We start from the raw sequence: 9,429 nt of genomic DNA, 5'->3' as shown, positions 1-9,429 counted from the left end.
AGTGTGTGACTTGGAGGGTGATGGGCCTTCAATAACCACAAAACTAGAAGTTATAGACTTAAACAAGTTGACTTTTAATCACTAAGATCAGAGCTAACATCTCAACACGCCGACTGGTTCACAGGAATGAGTCATACAGATCCTGGGATCTTTATGTAAGAGAAGTCAGGGGCGGAGCCAAGAGCCAAGACCTGGAACCTCCCAGGTTAGTCGGGAAAGAGGAAGTGAAACTATACACAGTGGGGGAGGGTAATATACATGAGTGCAAAACGAATACCGGATCAAGACAAACAGATTTCATTACATTCACCCCTTCTATAGATTTAGTCCATCGGGGTGATGTTTCTTAAAAGTTGGTATAAGTGAGTCTGTCAGGAGGTTTTGCAGTTCTCAGTGATCGGCGCAAAGCCGGTTGGGGTGCCTCTAGGGGAATGGATTCTGGTTCCTCCGCTGTCCGGGCCTCCGCAGTGTCTTCCAGGTTATCTGCAGTGTCCTCCAGGTTAAAGTTGGGTATTGATACCTCTGGGCGTCCTGTCTCTTTGTAGTGTAGGTCTTCATCGGGTAGTCTCCCATCGTTCTCTCCGCTCCCCGAGGGAGCGAGGTCTTTTATGGAAACAGTGTCCTCTTGCCCGTCAGAGTATTCGATATAGGCATACTGAGGGTTTGCATGGAGGAGCTGTACCTTTTCCACAAGGGGGTCCATTTTATGGCCTCTCACGTGCTTCCGCAATAGTACTGTCCCTGGAGATGTCAGCCACGCGGGTAGAGATATGCCCGAGGTGGATTTCTGGGGGAAAACGAACATCTTTTCGTGAGGGGTAGCGTTAGTGGCAGTACATAACAGAGACCTTATGGAGTGGAGCACGTCTCGGAGGACTTCCTGCCAGCGGGAGGTCGGAAGGCCTTTTGACTTTAAGGCTAACGTGACAGCCTTCCAAACAGTAGCATTCTCCCTTTCCACTTGCCCATTACCCCGGGGGTTGTAGCTAATGGTTCTGCTAGTGGCTATCCCCTTCGAGAGCAAGAACTGGCGCAGCTCGTTACTCATGAATGATGTCCCCCTATCGCTGTGTATGTAGTTCGGCATGCCAAACATGCAGAATAGATTACAGAGACACTTGATGACCGTGGCACTGGTCATATCTGGGCAGGGAATGGCGAAGGGGAAGCGGGAATATTCATCAATGATATTGAGGAAGTATACGTTACGGTCGGCAGAGGGAAGGGGTCCCTTGAAGTCCAGACTTAGGCGCTCGAATGGCCGTGTGGCTTTGATAAGGTGTGCACGGTCAGGCCTGTAGAAACGAGGCTTGCATTCCGCACAGATGCGGCAGGCTCTGGTCATTGCCCTGACCTCCTCGATGGAGTGGGGCAGATTGCGGGACTTTATAAAATGGTATAGTCGGGTGACCCCTGGGTGACAGAGGTCGTTGTGGAGACCCTGTAATTTGTCCGTATGAATGCTGGCACACATTCCCCGCGATAGGGCGTCTGGGGGTTCATTAAGGGCTCCCGGCCTGTACATAATATCATAGTCGAATGTGGATAGTTCGATCCTCCACCTGAGTATTTTGTCATTCTTGACTTTCCCCCTTTGTTTGTTATTAAACATGAAAGCCACCGACCGCTGGTCGGTGAGCAGGGTGAAACGTTTGCTGGCTAGGTAGTGTCTCCAGTGCCGCACTGCCTCCACTATAGCCTGTGCCTCCTTCTCGACAGAAGAGTGCCTGATTTCAGGTCCCTGAAGGGTTCGGGAGAAGAAGGCCACAGGTCTCCCAGCCTGATTGAGGGTCGCAGCTAAGGCAAAGTCTGACGCATCGCTTTCGACTTGAAAGGGAATGCATTCGTCCACTGCACACACTGCAGCCCTTTCAATGTCCTGTTTAATACTGGTGAAAGCCTCCCGAGCTTCAGCTGATAGTGGGAAGGACGTCGATTTAATGAGGGGTTGGGCCTTATCAGAGTAATTGGGCACCCATTGGGCATAATACGAAAAAAATCCCAGGCACCTTTTTAAAGCTTTGGTATTGTGTGGCAGGGGCAGTTCCTTTAGGGGGCGTAATCGGTCAGGATCTGGTCCAATTACCCCATCTTCCACCACACAGCCGAGGATACAGAGACGGGTTGTGTTGAAGACACATTTGTCTTCGTTGTAGGTTAGATTCAGCTTTAGGGCAGTTTTTTAAAATCTCGCAAGATTTAGATCGTGGTCTTGCTGGTTGTGCCCGCAGATAGTGACATTGTCCAGATAGGGGTAGGTAGCTTGTAGTTTATTCTCGTCAACCATGCAGTCCATCTCACGTTGGAAGACCGAGACCCCATTTGTTACTCCGAAGGGCACTCTGAGAAAATGGTAGAGGCGCCCGTTCGTCTCGAAGGCGGTGTATGGGCGGTCCTCTGTTCTAATGGGGAGCTGGTGATACGCGGATTTGAGGTCGATAGTCGAGAAGACTCGGTATTGCGCAATCTGGTTGACCATTTCTGATATGCGGGGTAAAGGGTAGGCGTCCAGCTGGGTATAAATATTAATAGTCTGGCTGTAGTCAATTACCATCCGTTTCTTTTCGCTATTTTTAACTATGACTACTTGGGCACGCCACGGTCTGGTACTGCATTCAATAATGCCTTCCCGCAGGAGTCTGTCCACTTCCGCCTTGATAAAGTGTCTGTCTTCCAGACTGTACCGTCTACTTTTGGTTGCTATGGGCCTACAGTTCGGAGCGAAATTAGCGAATAAAGAGGGTGGGCTGATTTTTAAGGTTGATAGGCCACAGACTGTGAGTGGCGGCTGGGACCCGCCATATGCTAGCGTGACACTTTCGTGGTGGCACTGGAAGTCCAGGCCCAAGATTACATTAACACAGAGTTCTGGCATCACAAGGAGTTTAAAATCCTTGTAGTCCGTGCCTTTTACAGTCAGTGTTACCACACAGTAGCCCAAAGTGTCCGAAGTGTGGGGCTTAGCAGCCATAGCAATTCTGCTCCGTGTAGGGGTTACTGTTAATGAGTGCCGCCGTACCAGGCTAGGGTGGATAAAACTCTCGGTACTCCCACAGTCAATTAAACATTTCGTTAAATTCCCGTTTACCTGTATGTCCATCATGGATTTTGTCAACGGGTGTGGCCTGGATTGATCCACCGTGATCGAAGTCACTGTTGGGCCCTGGGCGGCCGTTGAGTCGGGAAAAGATGGCGGATCCCAAGATGGCGGCCCGCACGGCACGCACGAGGCGGTGACGGAGTTGGAAATCGGATTCCCCCTGCAGACTTTGCTAAAATGCCCCTTTTTCTTACATTTGAAGCATGTAGCGTCCTTCGCTGGGCATCGTTGTCTGGGGTGCTTGGCCTGGCCGCAGAAGTAGCATTTCGGGCCTCGAGACATTGCCGCTGTAGTAGGACTCCTGGGTGAACTTCTGTGTGGGGACTCCGGCGGCGTAGAGCTGGTCTGAGACCTGGATGGGAAAGATGGCTGATTCCAAGATGGCGGCCCCCTCGGCGCACACGAGGCGGTGAGGGCCGCATGGCCGGAAGAATAAGAGTCAGAGTTTTTCTGGGCCACGTCCAGCGATCGCGCAGTGGCCACTGCCTTTTTTAAGTCCAGGACCTCCTTCTCCAGCAGTCTCTGCCGGATATAATTTGATTTGAGGCCTGTGATGAAGAAATCGCGGACCAATTCATCAGAGTACGCGTTGGCCGTCACGGCCTTGCAGTTACAGTCCCGGACCAGGTCCTTTAGGCCCTGTAAGAAATCGTCCATTGATTCCTCTGGTCGCTGCCTGCGTGTAGCCAGCAGATGTCTGGCGTACACATCGTTTACCGGCCTCTGGTATTGGGCCTTCAGGATAGTGATGGCCTCCGTGTAAGAGGTGGCGTCCCGGATGAACAAATAAATCCGATGACTTACGCGAGTAGTCAGTAGACTCAGTTTATCTACCTCGCTAGCGGATGAGGCCCCCGCGAAGAGTTCAAAGCATTTGAGCCAGTGTCCAAATTGATTTGATGCTTCAGCAGAATGTGGATCCAAGTCCAGACGCTCTGGTTTTAGGAGTCGATCCATCCTAGTATTCTTTAGTGATTAAAATTGATGGGCCTTCAATAACCACAAAACTAGAAGTTATAGACTTAAACAAGTTGGCTTTTAATCACTAAGATCAGAGCTAACATCTCAACACGCCGACTGGTTCACAGGAATGAGTCATACAGATCCTGGGATCTTTATGTAAGAGAAGTCAGGGGCGGAGCCAAGAGCCAAGACCTGGAACCTCCCAGGTTAGTCAGGAAAGAGGAAGTGAAACTATACACAATGGGGGAGGGTAATATACATGAGTGCAAAACGGATACCGGATTAAGACAAACAGATTTCATTACAGAGGGGAACTTGGAGGTGGTGGTGTTCCCATGCGCCTGCTGCCCTTGTCCTTCTGGGTGGTAGAGGTCGCCGGTTTGGGAGGTGTTGCCGAAGAAGCCTTGGCGAGTTGCTGCAGTGCATCTTGTAGATGGTACACACTGCAGCCATGGTACACCAGTGGTGGAGGGAGTGAATGTTTAAGGTGGTGGATGAGGTGCCAATCAAGTGGGCTGCTTTGTCCTGGATGGTGTCGAGCTTCTTGAGTGTTGTTGGAGCTGCACTCATCCAGGCAAGTGGAAAGTATTCCATCACACTCCTTACTTGTGCCTTGTAGATGGTGGAAAGGCTTTGGGGAGTCAGGAGATGAGACACTCGCCACAGAATACCTAGATGTAATTACAAATGTTTAACCAATCAACTTCATGGTTCAATACAAAACCCTGGAGGTACCAACTAACATTTTCAGTGGCTTGCTAAAATAAAGCCAGATTTCTGCCTTTCTCTGCATTGAGGGCCTTTAATCCTGACATTTCAGATTGTGAGTGAGATTATCTTTGGGTGAAAATCCCACATATACTCCAGTCCAATTTTATTTCATGGTATAAGGTGAATGCTGGATTCACGTCATCAGATTCAACACAATAATCATTAATATAAGCTCCCCAAAGCAAATAAGCACATACTCACACAACTGTTTTACAATTCTCTTCCTCATATTCAAATCCCTTTATGGCCTCGCCCCTCCCTATCTCTGTAACCTTAATCAGACGTGGCCTCTTGTCCATCCCCCACTTACATCACCCCACCATTGGCAGCCGTGCCTTCAGCCGTCTAGGCCCTAAGCTCTGAAATTCCACCCCTAAACCTCTGCGCCTCTCTCCACCCTTTAAGATGCTCCTTAAAACCAACCTCTTTGACCAAGCTTTTAGTCACCTGACCCCATGTCTCCTTCTTTGCCTCGGTATTAATTTTTGTTCCATTAAACTCCTGCGATACGCCTTGGGATGATTTACTACGTTAAAGGTGCTATATAATCAAAAGGCCTGGACACTAATGTATTTGGTGATGATATGAATTCAAATCCCACCACGGCAGCTGGGGTATTTAAATTCAGTTAATTAAATAAATCTGGAATAAAAAGCTAGTATACTTAACACAGAGTGGTGTAAAGCACTGCCGTCAATTTCATAAAAATGAAACAAAATTGTGTTGTAAATGTAAAGTGTCAACCCTAAAATACATTTCCAAGGAGGGGTGGGGGGAAACCAAACAGAAAGGAAAATGGAAAAGTTGGGCATTGTGAAGGCACTGTCAAGGCTTTAACCTTATGACAAAATCATATTTTATTTTTATGAAAGTGACTGTAAAGCAATACAAGACCTTGTTCCCAAGGCTGTTGTCAAAACCAAGAATTTCGAAGGGATTTTTTTTAGACGAGAGTAACACAGAAACAAAACCTTCTATTTCTGTGCACCCCATGTGAAAAAAAATACGTCTAAAAAGGCTTTGCACAGAGGAGTGCAGGGGCTGGTTAACATACTGGGGGACCGTGTAAATATGGCCCCTACCCCCCGGTAAAACTCACCATAACGTAGAATACCTACAGAATACAACCGCCGGATCAAAATATTCTAGCATTTAAAAATACAGTCAGAAGGGGGTGAGGCAGAATCGGCAGATTTCTTACAATATAAATACTGACACTTGTCATTGCGGGGCGCAGAGAGAACCAAATGTTTTTAGTGCCCAGTGCCTCAAGACTTCTTAACACATCAGTCAGGGTTAACGTTAGCACAAAACTACGCACCACCATTTTATGGTGCTGCTATCCTAACTTGTGAATCAAACACAGCATGATGTTCTTTTTCACACAAGCAAGTTCTGATTCAATCCTTCAATTTCCCCCCCACTCCTTCAAAGGGCCAGCAATTCCAACATCCTAATGCTAGACACAAACAAATGTTACGATACAATCACACACATACATGCACCTTACGATACAACTTAAAAATTCCCAATTGCAAATGATTGTTATTGCACTCATAACCTGCATTTAGATATTATATTCACCGCCCACATAACCCCCCTCCACACACACAGACACACGTTATCTGCCACATTTGTGAGTACGATAGCACAGTGGTTATGTTACCAGACTAGTAATCTCAGCCTATTACCATCTCGTCTAGCTTCTAATCTCTTTTACTTCTTTTGTTTCTTTTATTCTTTTGTCCGATCGCAGCCCTGCCTTCGATCTAGTTTCTTTTCTTTCCAGTTTTGAAGAAGGGTTCGACCCGAAACGTCAACTCAAATTTCTCTCCACGGATGTTGCCTGACCTGCTGAGTTTTTCCAGCATTTTCTGTTGTTATTTCGGATTTCCAACATCTGCAGTATTTTGCTATCGTACTAGTAATCAAAAGGCCTGGATACTAATGATTTGGTGATATGAGTTCAAATGGCAACTGGGGTATTTAAATTCAGTTAATTAAATAAATCTGGAATAAAAAGCTAGTAGTAATGGTGAACATGAAACTGCCGAATTGTTGTAAAAATCCATCTGGGTCACTAATGTCCTTCAGGGAAGGAAATCTGATGTCCATACCCGGTCTGGCCTATATGTGACTCCAGACCCACAGCAAAGTGATTGACTCTTAAATGGCCTAGTAAGCCACTCAGTTGTTAGGGATGGGCAATAAATCCTAGCCTTGTCAGTGACACCCATATCCTGTGACTGAATTTTTTAAAAATTGGATACCCTTAAGCATCATGTAATTTGCATTAAGGGTGACAAGGAATGTCTCCCAGTATTATGGCAGTGCTTTCCATAAGCAGCCACAAATAGCAATGCAAAAGTGGCCTGGGATGTTGTCTCTGATTTTTTTTCTCTCTCCTTTCCAATGGGAAAGCCTTTATTAACAGTTTTAACTTGATGGCAAAACTGAGTTTTGCATAATCTGTATTATTAATGAAAAGCTTCCATGAATATAAATGCAAGGGCAGTTTTTAAAAATCTCTACACACCAAATTGTTCAGATGGGAATCAAAGGCCCATTAGCTCAAAATGTAACGAGATGGGAGCACCTTAGGTTACAGGTAGCAGGGTCAGCTGTTCCGACACGTGCTGACTTCATGTTAACTATTCATTCCAATCCATTATAAACTTCAACTTAGGAGCAATCATTTTATAACTGACAAAATAAAGAGTTAAGTTATGTTGGTTTGGCTAATCATTGATAGAGATATTAACAGAACTTATTGCAATAGTTTTATTGTTGTCTCCTTGAAGCAAATCCCATCATCCACTCAAGAACAAAATAACACTGGTTAATCCGGCTGATTCTAAAACTTGATGGTTTACAAAGTCAAATAAAAATTTAACTTATGGTGACACATGTTTGGGGGTTTTGCAATCCCGTTCAAAATAATTACTTCACACAGGTGAATGTCCTCAAAGTTATGACATATCGTACAGTGCATTCCTCTACAGTTGAACTTGCACTTCACTTTAATCGTGACTGTGGTCTGTATAACAGTACTACAATTGTGGTAGGACATGGATACAGTGCAATGTAATTATATCTGTTCCTGACTGATAAAAGGAGTTTGGTTCACATGAAGAATTGGTGGAGGGGGGGGAGGAGGGAGAGATTTCTTCTGTGGGTTCATAGAATCATAGAATGATACAGCACAGAAGGAGGCCATTCGGCCCATTGTGCCTGTGCTGGCTCTTTGGTAGAGCTATCCAATGAATCCCACTCCCTGCTCTTTCCCCTTAGCCCTGTAATGTTTTTTCCCCTTCAAGTATTTATCCAATATTCTTTTGAAAGTTACTATTGAATCTGCTTCCACCACCCTTTCAGGCAGCGCATTCCAGATCTCAACAACTTGCTGCATAAAAAAAAAGTTTCCTCATGTCGCCTCTGGTTCTTTTGCCAATCACTTTAAACCTGTGTCCTCTGGTTAGATGTAGCAATATCTTAAACAAGTTATTTATAAATGGGTTTATGATTTGTTATATATATCGCACAGAAGAAACCGTCCTGCAGGATGAGCAAAAAGAAGGAAGCTGTGACCGAACCATTAATAAGGTGTAATAAAAACAGAAAATGCTGGAAATATTCAGCAGGTCAGGCAGCATCTGTGGAGAGAGAAATAGAGTTAACGTTTCAGGTCTCTGTTTCTCTCTCCACAGATGCTGCCTGACCTGCTGAGTATTTCCAGCATTTTCTGTTTTTATTTCAGATTTCCAGTATCCGCAGTATTTTGCTTTTGAGGTGTGATGACAAATGCCACCACGTCTCTTTGGATTCCTAGGGTCACATTGAGATACTTCTAGGAGTGTACTGTTGTACGATAATTAAATTCAGTTGCCTGCTTTGAAAACTCCCAGGTCAAAGGTTGCTTACCAATTTTAGATGTACCTGCAGTGATTTAACTGCATTTCAATTTAGGTTCTTATATTTATCTTTAAGCAAGAGTACAAGCAACCTGACTACTGAAACTGAACTATGCAAAGTGACTGCTATATATATTTAAAGGAATCGATTAAAAATGTCCTTAATTTTATAGAGAGAGTAAGGGTTCACCTTACTGGAGAGGAAAGTTCTGAATTACGATTACTTTACATCATTTCACATAATCCTGGGAAAGAAAGACTTCCTCTTATCCTTTCTCTATCGTGATGATGTCTTCCATGGAAAGGTTATGAAGTTGCCTTTCAAAATTTGGTCTACCAATTTATAATTGCAAAGCCGGTCTTGCAATCAAAGAAGGGAAAGAGAGATTAGGAGGGCTCACCAAAGGCTTGGTCACAGAGGTGGATTTTAAGTAGGGTCTTAATGGGCGAGAGGGAGATGGAGAGACAAAGGGATTCAAGGAGGGGATTCCAGTCAATGCAGCTGAAAACATGGCCGCCAATGGTGGAGCGAAGGGAGGAGGATTCACAAGAGGCCAGAGTCACATGAATGTAGATCTCGGTGGGGTGGGGGGTGGGGGCGAAGGGTCATTGTAGGGCTGGAGGAGGTTACAGAGATAGGGAGAGGCACGTCCATGAAGGGATTTAAAAATGATTATAAGAATT

This window comes from Somniosus microcephalus, chromosome 27 (genome assembly GCF_052327205.1).
Source record: "Somniosus microcephalus isolate GS21.2 chromosome 27, FLI_Smic_1.0, whole genome shotgun sequence".
Classification (NCBI taxonomy): domain Eukaryota; kingdom Metazoa; phylum Chordata; class Chondrichthyes; order Squaliformes; family Somniosidae; genus Somniosus; species Somniosus microcephalus.
Note: the sequence above shows the minus strand (reverse complement) of the source record.